General features: G+C 42.3%; 1 protein-coding gene across 2 annotated transcripts in view; it reads left to right on the forward strand.

The window, feature by feature from the left end:
• The first annotated feature begins 658 nt into the window (after window positions 1–658).
• Inpp4a (inositol polyphosphate-4-phosphatase type I A) overlaps window positions 659–24192 on the forward strand; it is a 123300-nt gene continuing 99766 nt past the window's right edge. Inside the window, exon 1 of one of the 2 annotated variants that reach the window (XM_042695430.1) lies at window positions 659–695. The gene's annotated coding sequence lies outside the window, so the exon portion shown is untranslated. The remainder of the gene's footprint in view (window positions 696–24192) is intronic. The other variant, XM_042695432.1, reaches the window with a different exon arrangement.

Genomic DNA, 24192 nt, shown 5'->3' on the forward strand with positions numbered 1-24192 from the left:
GGGAGATATGGAAGGACTTTCTATGTGTTGGGATCTATAAACACACATTCATGCATATATGTCAAAAGAGGCCGAGGAGGTCAGACACTCAGGATGTTACCATCTCTTCTTGTTGCAATCTGTTTCCCGAGTCCTGAGGTTTTAATTTTTGTTTGTTTCCCGTTGTTAACCATCTCCTGGGTGTGATTCATTACATCTTCGTTCGGAAGCATCCTCATCCACAGGGCCAACGGCCTGAGCGCGTCTCAGGGTGGCGGCTCCTCTAAGGAAGCTTCTTCCCCGTGGACCAAGGCTGTCGTTTAGTTCAGTAGTTCAAAATTCCCTGCAGGTGACGCGGTCGCAGAACGTGGGATCCGAAATCAGCGCTGCCGGAGGAGGCGGTTCCAGCCGGGGGCGGGGCCCGCGCGACCAAGGATCGCGGGGTGCGCATGCGCGGAGAGTGGGCGGGGCTTGGGCGGGGCCGCTCGCGGCTTCTAGAGCGACGGCGGCTGTGGTGGTGGCTGAGTTCAGGCTGCGCGCGGGCAGCGGGTTCGCGGCCGGAGCCGGCGCCGCGGGCCGGGGCTGGAGGACCAGCCCTTGAGTTCCCTCCAGACTTCCCCACCACGCAGTGACGCTGTTGCGGCTAGGCCCGAGCGCATCGCCCGGAGCGACGCAGGACAGCCGGGCGACGGGTGCCACGGGCCAGGGCGCGCCAGGTAAGTGGGCCGGGTCGGTCCGGGCCGGGCCTGAGCCGCGCGGCGGCGGCTGGAAGCCGGCGGCCAGGACGGACCTGGGTGCGGGGAGCGCATCTCGGTTCCCTGCTGGGCCGGACCGGGACGGCGCCCGTGGTTGTCATGGAAATGCACAGCCTAGCAGTTCGCTGACGGTGGCGTCTGTGGAGAACAGTCGGAGCCGGGCCGACCGGTACCCACAGAAGGACGGGTCGCCCGGGGCTGGCGGGAGTTGCAGGATGCTGGGCGCAGGGCCCGGTGCCTGGGTCGCTGCGCCTGCCTGGGTCGCTGCGCCTGCCTGGTGCGTCTCCGGGGTTGGATCCAGTGACTCCAGACCCTGAAGGCCTCGCTCTGTTTTGAGTGTCAACAGAATCACGTAAAAATAAACGTGCGACTTGGCTTAGGAACTGGGTTTCCATCTTCTAACTCTCCTTCCCTTTTCTTCCCGTCCATAGCCCCGATAGCGTGTCTTGAATTTTAGCTTTTTATGTTTCTATTTCTCTTTGGTTTTGCCAGTCAGTTAATTGAGGCCTGAGAGATTTGCTGGGATCTGTGTTTGTCTTTTGAAAGCCAGTCGTGAAATGTGTAGGCCATAGAAGACTGAAACACTCAAAATGTCAGACGTAAATTTATATCTTTGTAGGAGAGGGAGAGCAGTGTTGATGGGCTCCACTTCCCTACCCCCCTTGTAGCCTGCCCTCTGACATTACATAATGATGGGTTCCTCCTGCCCAGAGTTGACAGGTCATGCAAATATTCCTCTGGGTACCAAAAAAGTGTAGGCAGTTATAAAACCCATCATCTAGTCTTTTGCTTTGCCTCTGAATGGGTTTTGTATTGAGAGATTGCTAAAAGGTAGAATGTGATTTGTCACCTGCCCATTAGGGTATCAGAACCAAAGAGGGGGAAGGGGGCATTGGCGCTGGATGTTGGTGTGTTCCAGTGGAATTCTGGCTGGTTCGTCTGTGTTTACAGCGGATTGTGTGGAATATGGGGACACTCCTGGGGCTAGGTAAAGGGACAGAGCAGCTTGACCTGAGTGTGAATTCTGGCTTGTATCACATGCAAACTCTGGCTTTTAATGCCCCCCTACTCCTTGTTTTTTTTTTTTTTTGTCGGTTGTGGGGCTTGAACTCAGGGTCTGGGTGCTGTCCCTGAGCTCTTTCTCTTTCACTCAAGGCTAGTGCTCTACCACTTAGCCACAGCACCACTTCCAGTTTTTCTGGTTGTTAGTTGGAGATAAGAATCTCACAGACATTCCTGCCTGGGCTGGCTCTAAACTGCAATCCTCAGATCTCAGCCTCCTGAGTAGCTAGGATTATCGTGGGAGCTACCTAGGCCCAGCTAATGTTCTCATTTTTAAAAGATGAAACAGATCCTCCTTTGCTGAGTTTGTTTTGAAATCTAGCTGGCTTCAGTATCGATACACAGTCTAAGATGTAGATTATCCTAGAATTAAGCCTAATTTTTCCTTTTTTTTTGGGGGGGGGGTGGGGGGTCTGGTCGTGGGGCCTGAATTCTGGGCCTGGGTGCTGTCCCTTAGTCTTCAGCTCAAGGCTAGCGCTCTACCACTTGAGCCACAGTGCCACTTCCGGCTTTTTTTTTTTTTGCTTACGTGGTGCTGAGGAATCGAACCCAGGGCCTCATGCATGCAAGGCAAGTGCTCTACCACTGAGCCATCTTCCCAGCCCTAAGCCTAATTTTTCTATGATTGAAAACAATCTTTAATAGAGATTTTATCTTTTGATTTAGGCTAGAGCCTTTGTTTTGGGCGTTCTTTGGTCTCTTCAGCTGGTACCCATGTAGGGAGTTAATGTGGTAGTTCTACTGGAATGTCAGTGACTGAAGACCAGGATAACTTTCCAGTAGGGGCATTGCATGTGAACAGAGCTGCTCTGGGCCTTGATCCCTGTAGTGTCTTGCACACTCTAGCAACAAGCTAAAGTCACTGGCAGGGTCTGGCTCAAAGGCAGGTATTAAAGACCTGGATGCTGAATAAATTCAAAGAGAAAGGAGGCCTAAATTTGTGCTGAGCTTTCTGATAGAATTAGCTGTACTTACCCAGCTATGGTATCTTTTTAACTTGTTTTTCATTTGTCATCTTCCATCTCAAATTACTCATTTACTTAGCTAAGCCTTTCCTATGCAGACTTATACTCAGGACAGACCTTAGCTTATTCTATTGTTGTGGAAACTAGATCTTTCGTAATATTACTGTTAAAATAAATATTAGTACTTTTAAAAAGGTCACCTTAAGGAAATGATGAAATGAAGTAATGTGTACATATATATATATATATATATATATATATATATATATATGCTTTTGCTAAGTGGTAGAACAGCAGCAGAGAGATGGTATGTATGATAGAGAACTACTGGTCCAACAAGTCTCTTTAGCTGGCTGCCTATCTGGAGCATTTATAGTCAGCATCCCTGGGAATTCACCATAGAAATGGGTTGGGAAAACACTGGGATCACCTAACCCTGTCACCACCTAGTGGTAGAACATCTCAATCATTTCAGTAAGCCATGTGCTGGTGATTCAAGCCTGTAATCCTAGCTACTCAGGAGGTGGAGATCTAAGGACTGTGGTTCAAAGCCAACCCAGGCAGGAGAGTCTGTGAGATTCTTATCTCCTATTAACCACTAAAAAAAACTGGAAATGGAACTGTGGCTCATGTGGTAGTGTGCTAGCCTTGAGCAAAAACAGCTCAGAAACAGTGTTAGGTCCTAAGTTCAAGCCACAGGACTGGCAATAAATAAATAAATAAATAATCCAGCAGATTAGAGCAGGAACTTCCAACTAAGACTGTTTTATCCTATTTGTGCTTCTTAATTAAGAACTCCTCCTTGTTAACATATATTCCAGAAAAGTTCCCACAGCATCATCAACTGTTTATAGTGTCAGAAGGCTTTGAAAAAATAGCACAAGTCTGCAGTGAAGAAGGCTTGATTATATCACTGGTTCTTTGTGGAACTTAATTCATGTGTTGGTGAGGGATCCAGAATGAAGGTCTGACTTGAGTGCCAGCTGTGGATGAGAAAGCTGAGTAAGAGCCCGAGGCCTTGAGTTCAAGCCACAAAAATAAAGTGAAGCCGGGTACCAGTGGCTCATGCCTATAATCCTAGTTACTCAGACAGCTAATATTTGAGGATTGAGGTTTAAAGCCAGCAGGAAAGTTTATGAGACTCTTCTCTCTAATTAACTACCTAAAAAGCTGAAGTGGAGCTGTGGTTCAGTGATAGAGTGCTAGCCTTGAGCAAAAAAGCTCAAGGACAATGCTCAGGCCCTGAATTCAAGCTCCATGACTTATAAAAAAAATTAAAATTATAGCTTCCTTCTCCCCTCCACCCCTGGTTGTGTGGCAACAAAAGTTCCGTGAGCAGAGCCTACTTTGGGGCGAACATATCAACCAGGCTTGTTGTATTTTGCCTGCCTGTCTCCCTGCTTGGAAGGACAGTTTGATCATCCTCAGGAATTTACCTATATTTCTAAGCATATGCATACTTAGCTCTCTTACTTTTTATTTTTATTTTTGTATTTTGATTTCAGATCATTGAAAAGTTGGCAAGAATAAGCTGGGCACTGCCTGTAATATTAGCTACTCAGGAGGCTGAGATCTGAGGATGATGGTTTGAAGCCAGCCTGGGAAGGCCTGTGAGACTCTTATATCCAATTAACCACCAAAAATCCAGACATGGAACTGTGACTCAAGTTTTAGAGAGCTAGTCTTGAGCACAAAAGCTCAGGGACAGTACCCAGGGCCTGAGTTCAAACCCTAGGACTGGGACCAAAAAAAAAAAAGGTTCAAGGATAGTGTAAGGAATTCACAGATACCCTTTATCTAGATTTTTATATTATTAACATTTTCTTATATTTCTTTTATTCTTCTCTTCAATATTTAGTAGCAGTTTGCAGCCTCTGTGCCCTTATAGCACCAAATATTTGTTATATGTTTCATAAAAACAAAGATACTCTCTTATATCACAAGACAGGAAAATTAACGTTAAGAAAATGCTATTTTTTAAATGTAAGGTCCTTTTCAGATCTTGCCAGTTGCTCCAATAAGGTTCTTTTTAGCAAAAGAAAATTCTTAGCTCATTTATGGCAAAGAAAACCCATAACTCTTTTGTGGCACTATGTTGTACCATCTTTTATCTTCTTTAGTCTGGAACAGTTCCTGAATCTTTCTTTGTTTTCATGACATTGACATTCAAGACTACTGCCTTGTTTTTAGATAATATCTTTCAGTTTGGATTTCTTGTGGTTTCCTGGTGATTAGATTCAGGTTATGTATGGTAGTAATACTGCTGATGCTGCAGTTTTACTAGTTTGTTTTTTTTTAATCTAAGGACACATGCCAAGCTTTATCCATCCCCTTCACTTGGCTTGTTAACTTTCATTACTTGATTAGGATGGTATCCACATCCTTGAAAAGTTATTTTCCTTTCATGATTAGTATGTATCTCCTAGAGGAAGAATTTGAGACTATGTTAATACACTGCTGTTCCTCATTCTCTCACCCACTAGTTTTATAATCCATTGATGCTTGATTCTTATCTGAATCATTATAAGAATTGACAGATGGTAATTGACTAAGTCCTCATTTCCTTCTACATTTATTAGTTGGAATAATACTGAAAAGAACTTTTCTTTCTACCATATTTATTTACTTTTTGATTTACTACTCTGGATTCATGAATTTTTGCTTTACTCAACAGATCATAGTCTATTACACTCACTGTGCATTGTATTGCTCAAATTGCTCCAGATTTGGCCAGTGGGAGCCCCTGCAGCTGGCTGTTAGTTTCTTTTGACTTGTCCCACTCATTCTTTGAGAATTTCTTTTCTTTCTAGCACAAAATCTCGTCTTGGCTTGTATTTTCCTTGCCCTAACCCTGGAATCAGCTATGGTTAGGGCTCATTTTCTACAGTCCTGGTTCGTTTTGGTGGGGACTAGTGTTAGAAACCAAGATGTGGGCAGTAGGTGTGCTGATTGCTACTTAAATGTCATTGCTTTCAGTGTGTGTGTGTGTGTGTGTGTGTGTGTGTGCATGTGCACTAGGATCAAGCTCAGGGTTTCATATGTGCTAAGGAAGTATTCTACCACCAAGCTATATCCCCATCCATTACATCATTGCTTCTAGACCTATTTTAAGTACTCCCATTGTAAACTGAAGTATAGTCATGTTATAAAATAATTTCTGTACTTTTAAAAAATTGATGCTATGTTCTGGAGGTTTTTCTGGACTGATAGGAATTTTGTGTGTATGGGTCTACACTCTAAATTGTGGGCATTCGACAATTTATTTAGCCATCTGTTGATGAGCATTGAGATTGTTTCACATTTATTGATCTAAAAATGGCTTGGAATCTATGAACCACATCATTGTTAACACTCATTTCAGTTTTTAGATTTCTAGAAGGATTTCTGGGGCAAGGAGCAAATTGTCTACCAGGACAGTTTTTCAGTTTATACCCCTTCCATTAGTTGACAAAATTGTTCACTTCCCTCTGACTTGGCCTGCACTGAACAGGATATGTCTTGTTAATGTGGTCAGTCTAATGGGCAGAGAAGGCATTATTGTTTTAATTACATTTTCCAAATTGCCAAAAGTATTGAAAACCTTTCCATGCTAATTTATATTCTAGCTTCTGGGAATTACCTGTTCATATCCTTTGCCTGTTCTTGATCTTCCTAGAGAAGTTATTTTAACTTTGGGCTTGATTCTTGGCAGCCTGGGAGGCTCTTTAAGTATTTATTTATTTTTTTAATCCTAAAGGAGCAGGAACCCAACTTTTTCTGAGTACCCGCTACATTCCAGACCTGGGTCAGGTCTTTCAGGTATCTCCTGAGTGGTCTTAAGCTGTGGCATGGAAGAAGCATGAGGGTTCACACTGGATTCAAACTCAGGTCTGTCATGATCTAGGGTCATTTCTATTGAATAAGTGAACTTCCTTCACAGGATTTAAAAATAAGGGCTTTATGTATCAGTGTAAGGATGAGAAATACTTAGATTCTCCAGTGTGAATAATTTCTATTTTCATTATTTTTTACTTTATAAATCAGGAAATTATTTACTTAGTCATGTATTGAGCATATACATCTTTGAAAAGCATCAGTTTTATTCCTAGGTCTGTCATCACTCTGGAGCTGTGCTTCCTGAGACCTCAAATAGCCTTACAACTTTAGGCAAGTAGCTTAATCTTTCCATGCCATTTCTCCATCTGTAAAACTCTGCTGATGGTGGCAGCAATCACAGAGGCTTGTTGGAGTATGGGATAGATTCATACTCTTCAAGTGCTTGGAGCAGCCTCTGGTGCTTAGTAACCACAGGAACCTGAGCTTTTATGATGAGTCAACCATGTGCTTAGAGCACATGGCCTAGTGTCAAAACTTGAGACTAGATCAGCCTTTTCTCTGCAAGGCTAATCTCTCATCAACCCTTTCTTGAAATTGGGAAGCAAGGGTCTGGCTTCTTTGTGCTCTTCTCCTCTTTCTTCTTTTGCTTACATCTTCCTTGTGTTCTGTGATGGTCATTAGGTCGGTGTCTACCAGCCAGCCTAGTGGTTTCCTGGTGTTTGCCTATAACCCTGACCTGGACCAGGCAAACACATATGTATGACTGGGTACTTCATTGGCTCAGCTGTCACTTCCTAATAAAAATAAGGCATCCATTTGCTGGAATCAAGTCAGGAAGACTAAGAATGTTCTCTGACCTCTAGGAGGAGGGATGGGGACTCTACAGGAGTAAATCATTTACTTTTCCCAGCTCCTTTCCTTCCCAGAGCCCTATCTCACACACTTGACAATTCTCCAGTCCTCAGGTTCCTGAAGCATCCTTCTTGTTGTATTTTCCTAGGTAGAATTCTCAGGTCTACTACTCAATCTTCTGCCCCTTCCTGCACCCCACCTTGAAGCAAAGCCTTCATGCTGCTGGTACCAGCTGCTGTTATATAGGAGCTGTCTGATCAGATTTTTCACTCTAGATGTAGACTGCTTTTTTTTCTCCCTCTAACATGTGCATTTTAAAGGGTATACATTTGTTAACCCATTAACCTGGATTTTTAAGAAAGATGACCTAGTATAAATTCTAAAACTGTGGGAAGCATATTTAGGCACCTAGTGTTTCTGGGGAACAAGATCCAATTAGGAATGATCTTCAGATCTCAGCCTCCTGAGTAGTTAGGATTACAAGGTTAAGCCACAGGCACCCAGCCAGCACTTAAAAAAAAGTTAAGCATATAAATCTGTGATTGTGTGTGGTAAAATGCTGAATATTTTCACGGTTCTTAGTTATTGCTTTGGGTTCTTAGTTATTGCTTTGATTGCGTTCTCCATATACAACTCTCAAATGAAATGATCACATCACATAATTGGGTGGTAATAAATAGTGATAGGATGATGATAGACCCTAATGAGGATGAGATTAAGTGCCAAGAAATGTCAATGTATCCTGAGTCTTTCCCTGATTTGGAAAAGGAAATGGAAGTGGGAGAGTGGATTTTAGTCTTGGGGGAAACACCCTCTGGTAGATAATGCCCACCTCAGGTTAGAGGGAAGAACTAACGGTCTCATTTAGGTTTACTTCCAGTGTGCCTATAACTTGGTCCAGTCATGCCTGAATCTTACCCTCTTCCCTCCTCTTCATGTTGAGAAAGGATTCTTTCATTTCTGTCCTACTCAGCATCCTTTCCAGTGGCAGAATGGAGGTTTGATAGTGCCTGAGGGCTGCATGGATGGAGTGTTGGGTGTTTTTGATCTGTTAGCATTGGGCTAACACACAACAGTGCCTATTTAGGGAAGTCCTGCTTCCCTGCTTTGTTGCCTTGGAAATCCTGCTTCTTCTCCTTTCACTTCTCTCATCTGCAGTGATTCAGCAGTAGATTTCTAGAGTAGCAGAAACTCCTGTGAGTCAGAGGCCCTGAAGTGCCCAGGGGTATTAATGGAGAGGGGAATTGCATGGGTACTGCAGATCATGTTCTTCTTGGCCTACATAGGGCATGCAGACCCTTTCCCCAGATCCCCAGCTTGCTCTCTGTCCTCACATCCCTCTTTCTGAGATCTTGGTGGACACTTCCCAGTACATTGCAGGATTTATGATACAATCCAAAGCCTTGTCCTTTTCCTATGAACAGATGGATACCACTGTACTCCAGCATGCTTCTCCCCCTAATAATTTATACACACTGGTTCAAGTCTGGATGGTGTTTCCTTCCTTGTGGCTGGATATCATTTCCTGTCTCCTTCACTTACCTTTTCTATGATTTGTTTTTCTCCTAATTTTAGCCCATTTTAGTTCTCTTTTTATTTTTGGCAGTGCTGGAGTTTGAACTTCAGGCCTTGTGCTTGCTAGGCAGGTGCTCTACCACTTGAGCCACATCTCCAACCCTTTTTGCTTTAGTTGTTTTCAGATAGCTTCTCATGCTTTTTGCCTGGGTCAGCCTTAAACTATGATTCTCCTACCAATGCATGCCACAATGCCTGGTTAGTTCTTCCCCCCCAAGAAAAACAATGTTTAAAATATTTCTATTATCTTTAAGTAGTTGTACATAGGAGTTATCATTCAACAAAGCAGTTTGAGAGTTGAGTATCTTGCTCAATGTCACCCCTTTCAACATTTTCACCCATCACTTCCATCCCATTCACTTTTCTTAATTTTGTAGGATAAACATTGAATTTTGAGTGCATCCTCCCACTTCTTCTCTTCATTTGTCTCTGTTTCGTCTTTGAGATAGTTTTATTATTTTTTTTGCCTGGGCTGATTTCACCCTGCTGTCCTTCTATTTCTACCTCCCAAATATCTGGAATTACTGATGTGAGATACTGAGCCTAACTAATTGGCACGTAAATAATTGTACATATTTATAGTGTACAGCATTATTTTTCAGAACCTGTATGCTGTGTGTAATGGTTACAGCAATGTAATTGGCTTGTCTGTTATCTTAGACATTTATCGTTTCTTATTGTTGGGAATGTTCAACGTCCTCACTACAATTCTGAAACATTCAATTGGTTGTCAACCATAGTTATCCTACTCTGCTACAGAGTAGGGTAGTTACAGAAGTTATCCTACCCAGCTGTACTCTGTACCCATATGTGTTCTCTTTCCAGCCTCTTTCCCTTTCCCAGGTTCTAGTAGCCAATATTCTAATCGCTACTGATTGAGATCAGCTTTTTAGCTCCTACTTATATGTGACAACACATGTTTTTTTGTCTATCTATGCCTGACTTATTAACATAATTTCTTCTCGTTTCATCTTCATTGTTGCAAATAACAAAAATCTATCAATCATCTATCTGTTTATTATTTTTGGCAATGCTAAGGATTGAACTCAGGGACTAGGCAAGCACTCTACCACTTGAGTCACATCCTGAGTCCCTTTTAATGGCTGAATAATACTCCATTGTGCCTATATACATTTTCTGTATTCATTAAACTTTCAAAAGTACCTAGTTTGAGTCCATGTCTTGGCTGTTGTGATCATTTGTAGTACTGCAGTAGGCACAATATGCAGATGCTTCTTCACAATAACTGATTACAGTTTCTTTGAATTGTATAGTCTATAGTGGGGTTGCTGGATCATATGTCAGATCTAGTTTTTTTAGGTGACATTATACTGTTCTCCATAATGGCTGTACTAGTTTACATTTCCACAGTGTATGAAAGTGCATCCTGGCCAGCATATGTGTTTTTGTTTGTGTCTGTGTTTTTCTGTCTCTGTCTCTCTGAGATAGGATCCCATTATGTTGTCCTTGCTGGTCTTGTGCTCCCTTCCACCTCAGCCTCCTGAGTACTGAGTCTTACAGGCAGGTTTTTATCTTTGATAATAGCCATTCTAATTGGGGTAAAATTCTTCTCATTGTGGTTTTGATTTGCATTTTCCTGATCAGTGATGCTGAGCATTTTTATATATGCTTGTTGGCCACGTATACATCCTGTTTCAAGAAATATCTATTGAGTTTTTTTTCTGTTGAGTTATTTGTGTTCCTTCTGAATGTTAATTCCTTGTTCAACTAGTTTTCAGGCATTTTCTCCAATTCTGTAGGTTGTTTCTCTACTTTGTTGGTTGTTTCCTCTGCTCTGCTGAATCTCTTTTTAGTTTGATGGAATCTCATTTATCAATTTTCTTGTTGCCTGTGCTTTTGGGGTCATAACCAAAAACTTTTGCAAAGACTAATGTCCTGAATCATTTCCCAATGAATTTCTTTGTAACTTGATAGTTTCATGTCTTACATTTAGGTCCATTTTGAAGTAATCATTTTTAATACAGCAAGAGATAGGAGTCTATAGTTTCTTTCCTTTGAATATGAATAACCAGTTTCCCTGGCACTTAAGTTTTTTTTTATTATTATAAAGGTGATATACAGAGGGGTTACAGTTACATAAGTCAGGTGATGAGTACATTTCTTTTTGGACATTGTCATACCTTCCCTTGCACTCTCCCAGTTTTTCCCTCCTGTCCTTACCTTTTATTGAAGGGACTTCCCACTTTCTCCAATTATGCTCTTGCTGGCTTTATAGAAAATCTGTTGATTGTAAATAGGTTGGTTTATGTCTTTTTTTGAAAAAATTTTGCTCTGTTGGTCTATGTATCTATTTTTAATGCCAGCACCATATACTGCACAATTGCTTGTAGTAGTATGTTTTGAAGTCAGGTATTGTAATACCTCTCATTTGTTCAGAATTCCTTTGTCGACTTGGAGTCTTTTTAATAGTGTGACTCATTTCAAGCAGAATTATATGAGAAATTATGAGATTTGATGAGAAATGGTGAAATTAGATGAGAAATGATCAAATGAATCAAATTCCAGGACAGTCATCATTGTGTCATTCCTTGAACCTGTGTTATAGACTAACAGATCGGCAGTTTTGTAAATTGTTAACAATTTTTACCATTATTGGTCCTGGTGACTAGCTGTTGTGGTTTACACCGTGAACTTAACTCAGTGGACTAAGTGTAATGAATGAAAATGGGCTATTTTTACTTCATAACCTAGATTTGTCTCCACTAAATATGCACAGCAAGCTATTAAAGTTTTGGGGCAGTAAACAGGAATTTGGAATGTGAAAGCTGTTTGCACTTGCTACTCAGGCTGCCCAGAAATAGGATTGGTAGCTTTTTTAGGATTATAACTATTTATTTTACTAGGGAGAAACTGTTTTATAATGTAACTCAACTGTTTATTTTACTAGGGAGAAACTGTTTTATAATGTAACTCTACAGTAGAACGAATCTTGTTAGGCTTAAAGAGCCTCATGAGACTATTCTCACACTATTGTGGAGCCTAGGGTAAATTAGAAAATGCTTTTATTAAAGACCTCTTTCTGGAAACACAGTTGTTACTAAGCCTAAATCTAAAATACTCCAATAACTGACATTCTATATCATTGATATAAATAAGAAGTGGTGAGAGCATTGAGATTAGATATGACTATTCAGAAAAAAATCTGAAGAAAAAAAGTTTGGATAGGCATTTATTTGTCTTACCTATACTGAAATGTGGAGATGAGCAGCCAGAGCTTGTTTCTTCCATAAAAAGGGTGAGGCTCAGGGCCTCACCTCTAGGATCCTAGCTTGAGGTATAGCAAAATTATAGTATTCCAAATACCAGCTATGGATGAGATTTAGTTCAGTGGTAGAGTATTTGCCTGGTAATCATGAAGCCCTGGGTTCAACCTCTGACGTTTAATGACAGTATTATTAGTAGCAGCTGCATTCCAAATGCTAGGCTTAAGAAGGGCAAACTTCCTGAAAGTATCTCACAAAACTTCAGGCTTAGAGCTCACGGGCAAGAATTGAACTCCTGGCTATACCCAGCTTCAGTTGAGGTGGACAGCCTTATCCACTTTAATCCACTTTAGCAGCCTTGTCTAACAAGTTGGCCCATGGGTTCTAGATCTGTTACAAAGGAGAAAGGAGAGAAGAAAAATATTCATGGCAAATAACTGCATCGCTTCTGCAAGTTGTTAACTTTTTGAAAGATGGGTATTTTTACTTGTTAAGAAAATATTGGGAGAATATTGGGGTGATTTCTTTGGGCTAACAATTGGGAAAGACTAAAAATCTCTGTTCTCACTTCTGTGTGTGCTTCCTTGGTTGAGCTTGAAAGAGATCATTTTTATTTCTTTGTGCCTTATTTTCCTCATTTACAGGATATAGTAGAATTCGAATCTAAAGTCTCAGGGGCAGTGCTGAGACTCTCAGATCAGAGCTGTTTTTTACCAAGACTCCTGTGGTGTTTCTGGACCTGTGGGATATAGCTAGAAGGGCAGGACTTCCTGAGTCTTAGAGGTGGGTTGTCCAGTCAGAGGTCAAGGTCCAGTTTAGTGCCTAGGATTGAGGTGCCTAAACTGGGAGGGGTCTCAAAGTTAGAGGGAGTCCATAGAGAGACAAAGTCTCCTATGGTTACCAGGGGAGGAACAGTTTACTACTCTCCTTTTTTTTTTTTATTGTGAAAATACTGTACAGAGGAGTTACAATTACATGGGCAAGGTAATGAGTACATTTCTTATCAAGCATTGTTGCCTCCTCCTTTGTTTTCCCTTGCCATCTCTTCCCATCTCCCCAACTGCACTATTCTTCTTGAGTCTTTCATAGACAATCCCCTCCCCTGAGTAGGAAGGTCCACCTCCTCAGCTGCATTGAGGACAAGTGTTTGGTCTGTCTATCTCTCTATCCTTCCTTTCCTCCGTCATATCCCAAGTTTCCTTTAGGAGGGCAACTTCATTGTGCCCTATCTCAAGGAGAAGAAATCTGAAACTTATTCTAGACACCAGCAACCCAACATGTTGTTTTTGGATAAGTTGCCTTTTAAGAACAGTAAGTACTAGCAGTTTCTGAAGTCAAAAGAAAGGTTTTTTGGAGGGATATCAGACCCAGGAACAGGCATAGATAGAAAGAAGTTTGGACTTTCCTTGTACTTAAAAACACTCATATTTGCTCAGGCCAGCTGCTCTGTCACTCTAAATGAGTGCACATACACAAAACACACCACTCCCATACACCCTGTTGTCTGATAGGCAAAAGGCCTGGGAGATTGGGCTCCCTGGAGGAGCCATGCTTTGCTTGAAGACTGCCTAGAATCCTATGGAGTTATGGACATAAATGTGTGCTGAATATTCAGGAATCTTGTAGAGCTGGTGCAGTGGCTCAAGCCTAGCTACTTGGGAGGTAGTAATCAGGGTATCATCATTTGAAGCCAGCCCATGCAACAAGAAGTTTGGGAGGCTGGGTGCTGGTGCCTCATGCCTATAATCCTAGCTACTCAGGAGTCTGCGATCTGAGGATTGAGGTTCAAAGCCAGCCTGGGCAGGAAAGTCCATGAGACTCTTATCTCCAATAAACCACTCAGAAAACTGGAAGTGGTGCAGTGGCACAAGTGGTAGAGCACTAGCCTTGAGCTGAAGAGCTGAGGGACAGTGTTCAGGCCCAGAGTTCAAGCCCCAAGACCACCACCACCACCACCACCACCAACAACAAAGAAGTTTATAAGATCTCAACCAGTGGTTGAGTACAGTGTGACACGTTATCCCAGCTCTAAGGGAAGCACAGTAGTTGAGCACCAGTGGCTTGCCCTTATATCTCCAGCAACTCAGGGAAGCATAAGTAGAAGGATCACAGCCCAGGAGATCCTACCTAGAAAATGACCACGGCAAAAGTGGGGTAGAGTAGTAGAGTGCCTGCCTACCAAGCTCAAGTCTCTGAGTTCAATCTCCAGAATTATGTAAAGGAACAGTCCCTAAATTCATGTTTCTAAAATAAGGATTATGTTTGTAAAACCAATGATAAAAATGTGCTAATCTGTAATAACTATTTTTCCCAGCTTTTGTAGGTTTTTTCTAAGTTTTGGTACTGGGGCTTGAACTCAGGGCCTTGCACTCTTGCTCTACTTGGCTGGTACTCTATCACTTTGTGACATACTTCCCTTCACCTTTTTTGCAGATTAATTGAAAATAAGAGTCTTGTGGATTTGTCTATGTAAGCTGACTCTGAACCTTGATTCTAGATTCTTAGCCACCTGACTGGTGAGAATTATAGGTGTGAGCCTCCTACGTCCAGCTTAACTTGGCTTTTTTGGGGGGTGGGGTGGGGAGGTGGTCCTGGAGCTTGAACTCAGACCCTGGGCATTGTCTCTGAGCCTCTTCATGTTCAAGGCTACTGTTCTCCCACTTAAGCCAGTGCCATTTCTGGCTTTTTCTAAGTAGTTTATTGGAGGTAAGAGTCTTATGAACTTTCTTGTCTGCAATCTCAAACCACAATCTAAAGATCTCAGCCTTCTGAGTAGTTAGGTTTACAGATAGGAGTCACTGGAGTCTGGGTAACTTTACTTTTTAAAAAGCCTCAAACAAATAATCCTTTCACTCACTTTATCTGGCCTTGGAATAGCATCTGATAGGCAGTAAATGAGCATGTCTTTCTCAGTATCCTGCTATGAATTGTTGCCACTGAACAGTACTTGAATTGGTAATTATCTTCCAGGTGGTTTTAGTAGCTAATAGTAGCAGTTAGGATATGTAGAAAGCGAAAGGCCAGGGCCAGGAAGGAAGTAGATCTGTCTTCTACTCTCATATGTATGTTTTATTGTAAAGATACTGTACAGAGGGGTTACAGTTATATGAGCAAGGTAACAAGTCCATATCCTATTGCTATTGCTGTCTGCTATTCTTAAAGGGAAAGGAAGCACTGATGGAGGTTGACTTGGAGAAAAGTGCCGATGAGGCTGTGATTCTCAAATGTTTGGCACATTTTGGAAGGTGACTTTCACCACTTTGTGTGGCTACTGGCTCTGGTCACAGTTTTTTTTTTTTTTTTTTTCCCCCTAACCAAACCCTTCTCTCACTTTTCTTCTTCTTCTTTTTTTTTTTTTTTTATTTTAAGAATTGAGATTAGGTGATTACATAAATTTCACAGTATTTTGGGAGAGTGATACTTAGTTAAAGTCACAAGCACATTTTAACCTTCACAAAGCATATTGTCATTATGGTCTATAAAGTTTGTGAATTCTATGAGCTTTGACAATACAATTATTTCTTCCACATCAGGTGATGATTACATTTCTTTCTTTTTGCTTAGTGTAGGCTATTCCCTCTTTCCCTCTCATCCCTTCCTTCCCATTGCTGTCTTTGGGTTGTTTAGTTCTTTTTCTTCTATGTCCAGTGCAGCTGATAGGCCCCTTTAATGTATGTTGTTCCGTTTCCCACTTATTCTGGGTCCTTTTCCTGGCTTCCCTCCATTGTGTGCATATATATACTATATATGTGTTCAAAGAACACGGAGTCATTTAGCAATGATACGAAGAAATGAGTGGCTGTCGTTAGTTTCTCGAGTCCTGTTTACTTTGTCATATCTCCTTGCAGTTTAGCTTTAGCATCCACATATCAGGGAGACCATGTGCTGTTTATCCCTTTGCTCTTGGCTTACCTTGCTCAAAATGATTTGCTCTAGTTCCATCCATTCCCCTCTGGTCACATTTGTTGGAGATATATATATATATAGTGGACCCTTGGGAAGAATCAAGATGGAGACACAAGAAGTGTAAAGACACTGAAGCTCTTGGTCTTTAGTGACCTATTTGGCACAAGTGTGATTGGAAGTTCCACAGGACACGGAATATTGTAATAGGTCAGGATCATAGCATGTTGAGGCAGAGCTTTGTCATTCAGGAGCTATGCTCCTAGAGAACAACCTAGATGGTACAGATTTGGAGTAGCCAAGGGGAAGAAGTCACATGGTTTAGGAAAGTGTTATTAGGAGAAAAGGGATGGTGGTCAGTGTTGGGCAGCCAAAAGGCAAAATAATAAAAGTAACACGCTCTGTCAGGCACAACCTGACTCACCCATACCCAGGCTTGGCTAGCTCCCTTAGCCTCCTGGTGTGTGACCCCTCACAGTTATTCCTGAAAGGCCTGATGAAATCACTTACTATGTTAGTCTTTCTGTGTTTCTTGGGGAACAGGGTGGCCCCCAATGGCATTCACAAGGGTGAAGATTGCCAGAGCTTTCTGAGGACATGCTCTTTGAACATTGTGGATCTGGGTTGCATAATACTTGCATGTCCATCAAGGCAGGGACAATAACCCAGTTCTCCTGTATCTCCAGAGTGACCCACAGCGCCTGGCATAAAGTAGGCATATAGTCAGTATTTGTTGTGGTAAATGAATGAACAAAGTCATTCAGTCATTATTGTAAGTAACAAGGAAAATCTTTTGTCCTCTGAGAAGATAGCCACTTACTAGAGGTTGAGCTGGGCTTTAGTCCATCTGAGGAGAAGGAGCCCCAATAAGTTCTTCAGGTTAAACCAGAATGTTTACCTTATCCCATGTGCCTGTCACAGGCAGAAGCTGTGCTCTTTTTGTCTTAGGCACATTAACCCTCTCATCCAGAGGACTAGAGCCTGGGATCTGCTCTGCTCTTTTGGGTCAGAAGGTGCTACTTCTTACAGTTTAAGCATCTTGTTTTTGGATTTGCTTTTTAAATGTAATCAACTTAAAGTAAATTTCTCCCCATATACTTGTGTGTATGCAAATGTATGCAAGTACTAAAAGATAAAGAGAAGCCTGGAAAAATAAGGGCACCAGCAAAGGTGGTCTTCTCCCCTCATGTGTTTGAGGTAGCATCATGAGACTCCAATGAAGGATGAGTTCTGTGTCAAGACAGGAAATGGGGTTTCAAGAGAGAAGTGATAAAAAGAGCCTAGGTGCTTGCTCACGTAGGAGCTTGAGGCTTGTTAGCTCTTTAAAAGGTTTGGGACTTAATTATCCACTGGAAAGTCTTTAGACATTTTTTATATTTATATCATGGTTTTGCTTTTGTCTGTATTATTGTTTTAAATGATAGAAGCTATTCTACAGTCATTCTTGTAGTTTGAAGTGATCCTTTCTTGGATTATAACAATTCATATAAAACCATACCTGGCTCTAACTACTCATCTTGGGTCTCTGTGGGCCAAGATTGGGCTTCCTTGTCTGCACTCAGGGTCACTTCTACTGGTATGGGTCCTCAGCACACTGAGCCCTCAATGGTGATGGGTCCTGATAAGGGTGGATGCAGTGCCAAGCCACATGCAAGGTATCCTAGATGCCCATAGTGTGGGAATTGAAGCCATGTCTGTGAAATCCAGCCCTAGAGAAGAATATTCTATACCCCTTCAAACCACCTGTGAAACACTGCTGATTGTGAGGAAGAAGCAGCACTGGGTTGTAAAGAACCTCAGCTATCTGGGTTCCTAGATAGCACCAACTGTTGTAGGGGCTGTCCTCACAGAGAAACAGCTGAGAGGTTAACTTCTACACCTTCCAGTATCATCACTCTTCCTGTGACCTTGTTGGGTCTCTGCAGAAGGTACAGTGTGGACATAAAGCACAGTGAAGTCCTTAGGCTTGTGGCTGTGAAGGATGGTTTGATAGTGAAAGATAACTTGTGATTCTGCTACGCCACCCTCCATTTCTAAGACTCTGACTTGGAGCATAGAATTTACTGTTATCTAATGTGACAGCAGGAGAAGGAAAACAGTGGAAGGAGCTGTGCTGGAGAATGAGGAAGGGAAGGGCCAAGAGCAAGAGATGCTGTCAGTGGTCAGGCGATGGCAGTTATCACCAGCAGTGGTGGGGTTCTCTCTTTGCTTCTCTCACCTGAGTGTATGTGGACAGTGATCCAGACAAGGACCCCTTAAAGTCTTCTGCCCTCTCTTTAGGGCATTGTACTAATGTCACTTGGTGAGAGTTCTTAAAACCTGCTGGTTCTTAGCTTGATTTGTCAAATTTAGTAATTATATATATATATATACACACACACACACACACACATATATAATTTATTTATATTTTTTGGCTGATCCTGGGGCCTGGGCTGTGTCCCTAAGCTTTTTTTTGTGCTCAAGGCTAGTGTTCTACCACTTGAGCCGGCTTTTTTCTGAGTAGTTTACTGGAGAGAAAATTCTCATGGGCTTTCCTGCCAGGGCTGCCTTTGAACCACAATCCTCAGATCTCAGCCTTCTGAGAAGCTAGGTGTATAGGCATGAGCCACCGGCACTTGGCTAGTAATATTTTATTTTTTTCAGTTGGAAAAACATTTTCATGGCTAAAAAATGGTAAATTAGATCAGGCACTGGTGGTTCACGACTGTAATCCTAGGCTGAGATCTGAGGGCCATGGTTTGAAGCCGGCCCAGGCAGGAAAGTCTGTGAGACTCTTATCTTTAATTAGCTACTACTAATCCGGAAGTGGAACTGTGGCTCATAGTGGTAGAGTACTAGCCTTGAGCATAAAGGTTCAGGGATAGCACCCAGACCCTTAGTTCAAGCCCCAGGACTGACCAAAAATAAAATGTAAATGATAGGTTATATGGCTAAGTCTGTTTCCTGTCCCATCCTTTAGCCTTCCAGATCCCCTCCTCAGAAATGCCAATGGCATGTGCTTCTCAAGGTAATCTATATGTAAGCTAGTAGGCATGCATAAACATACATTAAACAATTTTTATTTTCATGGTGTCAAGCTGCACAGTTGCTACACATGTTGACCTTTATATTACAATAGATCATCGGAACATAAGAAGTTTTGCATTCTTTTGTCCAGTTGCATGTCTCCCCACTGACACCTGTGTGGTAGGTGCCTTACCCAGAGCTTTCTAGGTACACGTTAGGCTCTTACCAACCTCTTCTTGGCTGTTAGCTTTTGAAAAGGCTGCTCCCTCTTCTCCTTCCCTTGCTATGGAATGATTATCATCCAGCTAGAAGGAGGGTGTGGGCTTAGATTTAATTTGGCATTTTAGATACATTTTACAGAGCCACATGGAAAGGTTGACTTCAGCTGCTACATCTCCAAGATGGTATAATAATAATTGTGTGAAAGTATGTCACATAGCAGCAGCATGGTGATTGGTAGAAGACTTGTATGTAGTTTACCTTCAGGACCAGGAGATAGATAAGCTTCTGGGAACACACCTGCCTATTCTTACTTTTCTAATAAGTAGTTTAGGGGTACAAAGGAAGTCACTATTTTTAGCTGACCATGCAGATACACCAGAGAGCAGAATCGGATAACCCCTTCCAAAGAGCTCTCAAGTGTTTGCATATGAGACTGCTTCAGGTAGATTAGAACCCTAAATAAGCCTCTGTGGGTGAGTAAAGATCTAGCAAACTGTGGCCATTAGTCCTCCAAAGTCTGTTTCATGAATGCAGTTGGCTGAGGAACACTGAGGCAGCTCTTGCTCCTGGCCTGGCCCACTCTGTGAGTACTGCTCTGGCAGTAAACATCAGCTAGCTTGCAACACAAGGTCTCTGTTGAGTGAACCCAGCTCTGGCAGAAGGCCACAGAAGTCTGGGTGCAGAGAAGATAGCTTAGAGGGCTTGCAGATGGCAATTTCCAGGAAAGAGGCAGCTTGCTTCTTTCTGTTCTTTTTTTTTTTTTTTTTTTAAATACCCTTGAGGTTTTAAGGCTCTATATTGAACTCATGCTGAGGGCTGCTGACTCAGTGAGAGAAATGCCCATCAAACCAAAGGGATCAGAAGGGTCCTTAGGATCATGGGGCCTCATGCTTTAGCAATCCAGGAAACTGAGCCTGTAGTTTACACAAGGGAAACCAAGAACAACGAGGAAGTGGAAATTTTGCAAATAGCAGATTTCGACACTTAGACTTACTCCTCAAGAAGGAAAATAGAGAGTCGGTGTGCATGGATCAAGGGCTGAAGAAATTAATAGGAAGAAGCTTTAGAGGGGAGGGAAAGTTCTTTGCACAAAAAGATGCTAAGAAGCATTTTGGAGAGACAGTTAGTTGTTAGTTGACCCTGTCTCTTGCTTGTCAACTTTGTCTTTCTCCAGTGTGGGCCAGTCTTCTTGGCAGCTGCAAGGCCTGTGGACTGCAGGGAGGATTTGGGCTATTTATTCAGGTGAGGTGGTTATGGTCACAATCTGTTATACCTGAAATGAGATTTCAGCATAGGCCATCCTTTGAACTCTTTAAGTTAATTGAACTGGACATTTTGTATATGGCAAGATTAGGTTTATGTGGGAACAAGCTAAGAGTCTTTGAGTAGCCTTGAGAACTGTCCCTACCTCCATTTAGGACAGATTCAAGTGAGGCACACTCTAGGAAGGCACTTTTGCTTTTTTAGCAAAAGGCTGTAGGTTTTTACATAGCTTTGGGGGATGGACTGATAGTCTAGGGTAGTATCTTTCATGAATTGGATTTCTAGAGGCTTTACCATATGTCATACATTGAACCTTTGTATCAGTTTCCTGGGGCTTCTGTAACAAATGTGGTAGCTTAAAACAACAGAAATGTAGTCTCTCCTTGTTCTGGAGGCAGAAGTCCAGTATCAGTATCAATAGGTGGATCAAGGTGTTAGTGTAGCCATACTCTTTCCAGATAGCTGCAGGAGAAAGCCATGCCTTAGTTCTTCTGTCTTCTAGTGGCTTCAAACATTCCATAGCTCATTATTGCCTTCCTCCATCTTCAGAGTCATACTGTCTTTTCTCTGTGACTCTCTTTTCCTCTGCTTCCATTTTATAACCTTGTTCTCTTTTCTCTGAAATCCCCCTCAGCCTCCTTTTTATTATTTATATAATTTAAGGCCTACCAACCTAATCTAAAATAACCTCACTGTATTACAATCTCCAGTTTAATTACCTGGGTAGTTTTTTTTCCCTGTGGAAGGGAAATAAATACTTATGGGCTAAAAGCATTATTTGACTCACAGTATAGGTTTATGAGGACTGTCTTGTCCAACATAAAGTGGGCATAATGAGAAATGAGAAAGCTGAGGTTTGGGAGGCTGAGTGATGGCCATGACTCTTTCCTTGTCTCCTGGGTAGGGTTATGTTGCTGGGCCTTGCTGAATGAAAATCCCCTTTCATTTTTCTGAGTTGTTATATTGATCTGAAAAAATGAGTTTCCAAGTCAGGTACTGTGGTGGTTCTATGGACTTGTTTGTTGAATAAACAAATTATAGTTTTATTTCTGTTCATTTGCGTAGTAATAAGAGAACAACCAGTCAGCCATGGAAGAAAGGAAATGGTGTTACATACATGGTATGGAACAGAAAGGGTAACCCAGTAAAAGTCTGTCCTGGGTTCTTACCCAATGTGAGTTCTTGGTCTCAGCTGTTGCGTGAGTGAGGTCAGGTAACTTATACGACAGACTGTGATTCTACCCAAAAAAGTAGTGCATTAGGAGGGGGTGTGGACTCAACTTACTGAATGCCTTTTTAGCTAGGCAGCCCAGCAGGTAAAAGAGAAGTAGTAGATAAAACACACAGTTCTTGCCCTGGTGGATGATAATCAAAGGATAAAGGTGAAAAGAAAATCACTATATAATTCTAGAAAAAGTTGAAGAAAAGTACTCTTGAAATGAGCATGTATATTTTACAAACGTGTATATTATTGAAAATTCACAATAGTTCATGTTCCTGAATCTGTTTCATAGTTTTTTGTTTCTCAGTGCTCAGAGTTCCTTAGTTACTGGTTATAAGTTACTGAAGTCTCCAGTGGCTGGCTTTCAGGTCTCTGAAAGGAGCTGACTGAGCATTTTTCTTTCTTAGAATGATGGAAGCGACTACTTCTTTCAGCTCTGTGGTTGGCTCTGGCTCCTGTTGAGGCTTCTAGCTTCTAGCTTCTCTTGGCTTCTGCTGGGACTTTCAGTGAGAGTGCTTTGGCTTTCATGTGGCCTAGGGCTCACTTGGGTGGTTTTTTTCTGCTTCTCTAGCTGAGTGCCCATGCTGACCCCTGCCGGCATTTCTGTGTTCACTCTCTTTCCCATCCTCCCTCCAGTTGCTTAGGAAAGGGACCTTCTCTCGAATATTTTAAGCTAAACTTAACGAGCACTCACCATGAACATTAGGACCATTTAAGTGTTTTGGAACCTCATCCAATTCTGGTTTTTGTACTCAACCCCAGCAAGCACAGCTTCATTTACTTCTGAGCATCCTGTTTGATAAAGTGTCTGCCATCCCATTTTATAAGCAAGAGGCTAGAGTCTCCCAGCTGCTCAGTGGCAAAGCAGGATTCACAAAGCTCAGACTGCTGGTTATTGCCAGTGAGTATGTGTAGGCATAGATCAACCACCAAATTCATAGGGTAGAGGATTGGAACTATAGTGGACAATATCTGTTTTTTTTGTTTTGTTTTGTTTTGTCGGTTGTGGGGCCTGAGCTCTGGGCCTGGGCACTGTCCCTCAGCTCTTCAGCTCAAGACTAGCGCTCTACCACTTGAGCCACAGTGCCACTTCCTGCTTTTTTCTTTTTGCTTATGTGGTGCTGAGGAATCGAACCCAGGGCCTCATGCATGCGAGGCAAGCACTCTACCACTGAGCCACCTTCCGAGCTCTGTTGTGTTGGAAACCCATGATACCTCTCCCCCCCCCCCCCCATTTTTATTTTTGGCCGGTTCTGGGTCTAAGCTCTCTCCCTGAGCTTCTTTTGTTCAAGGCTAGCACTCTACCACTTGAGCCACTTTCCTAAGTAGTTTATTGGAGATAAGAATCTCATGAACTTTCCTGCCCAGGCTGGCTTTGAACTACAATCCTCAGATCTCAGCCTCCTGAATAGTTAGGATTACAGGTGTGAGCCACCAGTACCTGGCTCTCATGTCTCTTTTAAACTACTTGTCTCATGCAAGCATATTTTCTAGCAATCTTGAGGAAACACCTCAGGCTTCTAAATGCTTAGTTTCTTAGATTGGTAAGAGAAAGGTTCTTTTCTCTGCCCATAATATTCATGTCTCTCCAGAGAAAGGTGAGGCACCTGTACTTGGGCTCCCTCACAGGGTGGCCAATCTCCTTGATTGGCTAATGGCCAAGCACTGTAGGAGCAGGAATGGAAAGAAATCTAATGCCACGACCAGAGAAAAAAAGTGGTGGAAAGTTGAGTGGTTACATCCTTCCTGTTGCTTCTGGTCAGGCATGGTTCCAGCAAGGCTTCTTTTCCATTTCTAGTGTGCTTCCATTTTTTCATGTCTGCCTTACCTGATGTAACAGTACCATCCACATGGATGGAGATCTGGAGGGAGAAGCAGAGGGTGAGGAGGACTGGGCTATGGAAGTAGTGAATGTGGGTTCTTGGTGAGACAGGAGGGTTCTACCAAACTGTTCCTAATGTCTCTTTCATTGTTCAGAGAAGAAGGGACACGGGAATGAATACATACAGAGGGCAGCACATACAGACTTGACTCTTCCTGCAGACCTGCAGATGTTCTCTGCTGTATCAGGCTCTGCCTCAGAAGGAAGATGAAGTAACAGTCCTCTGGGGAGACAATCTGCCATGGAGAGATGAGCCCAGTATTGAGTATTCAAGGAGCCAGGCTATTTTGGCTCCTTTTGCTGAAGAAATACCCTCTTTTAATTTTTCTTCATGGTTACTCTTATCCTCTGAACAATGACTTCCTGAGGGAGTGGCTGACACTTGTGTCACTTCCCACAGCCTCAGCGCAGGCTTTATGATGATCTGTGGTATATGTTCAGATTGAAGCACCCTCGGCATAAA

Source organism: Dipodomys spectabilis, unplaced genomic scaffold (genome assembly GCF_019054845.1).
Source record: "Dipodomys spectabilis isolate Male_0828 unplaced genomic scaffold, ASM1905484v1 ptg000187l, whole genome shotgun sequence".
In the NCBI taxonomy this organism is placed as follows: Eukaryota; Metazoa; Chordata; class Mammalia; order Rodentia; family Heteromyidae; genus Dipodomys; species Dipodomys spectabilis.